Source organism: Trichosurus vulpecula, chromosome 4 (genome assembly GCF_011100635.1).
Source record: "Trichosurus vulpecula isolate mTriVul1 chromosome 4, mTriVul1.pri, whole genome shotgun sequence".
In the NCBI taxonomy this organism is placed as follows: Eukaryota; Metazoa; Chordata; class Mammalia; order Diprotodontia; family Phalangeridae; genus Trichosurus; species Trichosurus vulpecula.
In genome coordinates, this window is record NC_050576.1 from 69,126,216 (window position 1) to 69,129,521 (window position 3,306).

Here is a 3,306-nt window from a genome sequence, read left to right on the forward strand (position 1 = left end):
TCTTTGTTCTTCCCTTTACATTATTGAAGTTATTACATATATTGTTTCTTGGTTCTGCTTGCTTCACTTTGTGTGTCAATTCATATATGTTCCCATTTATCTGTATAGTCATTGTATTCATCAAAGGACAGCAATATGCTATCATAGTCATGTACCGCAACTTATTTAGCCATTCTCCAGCGATGAGCATCCACTTTATTTCCAATTCTTTGCTACTACAAAAATACTGTCATAGGTATTTTGGTATATACGGGGCCTTTATTTCTATCTCTGACCTCCTTAGAGCTATGTGCTTAGCAGTAGAATCTCTAGGTCAAGGGGTAAGAGACATTTCAGTCACTTTCTTCACATACTTCTAAATGGCTTTCCAGAATTGGTGGACCAAGTCAGAGGTCCATGAACAATATGTTACTATGCCTGTCTTTCCACAACCCTTCCAACATTGACTATTTCCAACTTTTGTCATCATTGCTGCATATTAGATGAAATCTCAGCATTATGTGTGCCACAGCCAGTCAACCAATGAGTTTATAACACTGATTGAGTACCAACTATATGCTATGCGCTTTATGAGAACTAATAAGGGAGAAACAAATGAAATGTAGGACATAGTACCTGCTCTCAGGGAGTTTCCAATCTGGTTTGGGTGACACACTTAGAAATCAAAATGACTTAAGACATTTTTGAACTAACTCAATCCTCTCCCTTGTGAGACACAATGTTCACTGAATACTTTTGGAAGGTGCTCCTGCCTCTACCACAGTCAGGAGTGGACAGATGCCAGAAGCTAAATTAAAGAGTATTTGTCTTTAATAAGCCCATCCCTGGAGGGATCTATCTGCTCTTTATCTCTTCTGCCTTGAGTATGAGGGCTGTGATATTACAACTAACAGTATAGAGATTTAAGTCTTCAGAGTTAACCCAAGTCTCAGACTTGGGAATAACTACTCTGCCAAATGAAACATCTTCTCTTCCCCTTTTTTTGAGACACGGGATCCATAAGGTACTCCCCTCCTAAACCCTTCTCCTCCTCTAAGGATTCTTGATCCAGGAATCAGGTTAGGAGAACTGAGCTGCCTTAAGAAATAAAATGGTAGTGGGAGAAGTGGTGGTGGCTGGTGAATAAAGGGAAGCAAGAAAAAAGAGAGAAGAGTTAATAGAGAAGCAATAGAAACTAGCACCAAGCTGGACAGATAAACTACCTATTATTCTACAGGTAGAGAGAGAGAAGATATAAAATTGAGTGATAGGTAGAATGGATAGATAATGTATACAGAGTAGCAATGGGACACTAACAGTTGTGAGTATGACAGATGGCTAATGACCCCACAAATGAGAATATAAGAGAGTTGCAGTAATTCGATAGATTGATACTGGAGAAATCTGCACATTCCCATTGATTCACTGCCTCCAATCTCAGCTTCCTTATCAATATAATTATCATAGCAGGCCCAGAGAGGTAGCTCTAGGTAGTTTATAGGAGGTGGATAACAGAATTTTCTTTAATTCTGACTTAATGCAATGTTAATGAGGTGCATGAGCAGCTCTGGGTAGGCAGAGGGGTTCTGTGGAAAAATGAGTATGGCATCTCCCTAGTTTTCCTGTTTACCACTTATGGGGCTATCAGGCTGGCTACCCATTTCTCTTTCCCCCACATGTTCTTTCTTTGACTTTATAGAGTCTTTTTTTTTGGTATGCCTTTCTAATGAAGAACTTTCCAAAGGTGATGGGGAAATGTTATAGGAACCATTATTCTTTTTATTTTCCTTCTAATCTTCGTCAATTTAACAAGCATTTATGAATTATCCACTGTATGAAGTCAGACATTGTCCTGGGTACTTTTTTTGTTGTTCTGTTATTTTCAGTCATGTCCAACTCTTTGTGACTCCATTTGGAGTTTTCTTGGCAAAGATATTGTAGTGGTTTGCCATTTCCTTTTTCAGCTCATTTTACAGATGAGGAAACTGAGGCAAACAGAGGTAACCCAGCTAGTAAGTGTCTGAGGTCAGATTTGAACTCAGCAAGATGAGTCTTCTTGACTCCAGGCCCAGCACTGTGCCACTTAGTTGCCCCTTGGAGGGAAGATACGAAGTTTGGTTAAGATATGATTCCAGCTTTAAAGCTATGACCTTATTATAATATCTGATATCTACGATATCATCATTATTGTTGTTATTATTTCTCTGTGCACCTATAGAAAAATCCTGGCATTGAAACACCCACCACCAATACAGATCAACAGTTGATAGAAGAATAGATTGAAAGCTGGAAGGGATTTCAGAGGCCTTCTAGTCCAAATCAAGATGCCAAGACCCATTGGTGGTAGTGATTTGTCTAAGGAATCATAGCTAAGCATCAGCATTGGGATTAGAATGGAGTTCTTCTGAATCTAGAGCCAGTGCCTTTTCTACTACCATGTTGCCTTTCACTTGTAGTTATTTATTAACTTGGAGTTTGTAGTTTTAAAGAATAATATTCACTATATCTTTGCCTAAGTACAAACAGAAAGAGAGAAAAGAAGAGGAGGATGGGTAAAGGTTAAACAGGAGAGAAGAAAGCAATCAATCTGCCAGCTTTTACCGAGTACTCACCATGTCCAAGGCATACATATTACTAAACACAATGTAAGCATATGTATATGTGGGCAGAAGGGTGGGGAGGGTATAGAACAGATAGAAAATGGCCTCTGCTCCAAAGGAGTGCATAATACACTTAGGAAGAGGCAATATCAACCACATCAGAAATTCAGTGCTATAAACCAGAATCTGTTCAGCATCAATTGATCAGTACAGTACATGCTCTAAGCTTAGGAGAGTCAGAGGATACTGTAGGCTGAGAGTAAGCAGCGAAAACTTCATGATTTTTTTTTTTGGGCAAAACCCTTAAATCAAAATGTTTGTTTTTCTCTTATGGTACTCAGCATACTGTATCTTGATTACATTTGTGTAGGGCCTGAGGAATTTTGATTGTTGGTGGGAGGTAGGTAAAAGTCACGAGCTCTACTTGTTCCAGTGGGCCCCCTTTTAGTCTTGTTCTGTTTCTCTTTGGAACAACAACCCTGAGGGTCTTCCCCTCCCAGCTTGATTTCTTCCTTTTTTTTTTTAATTAAAGGGGGCCATCCCTTGACTCACTTCTTAAAGAGGCCTATTCTCTGAATGGGCGTCACCTCACTCTAAGTGAGTACATGAAAAGGCCTTAGCCCAAAATGGCCAGGGTCTCCCATTGCATCCTGCACCATCTCCAGTCATCCTGATGAATATCTGCTCATTGGATCCAGATGGCTCTGGAGGAGAAAATGAGGCTGGT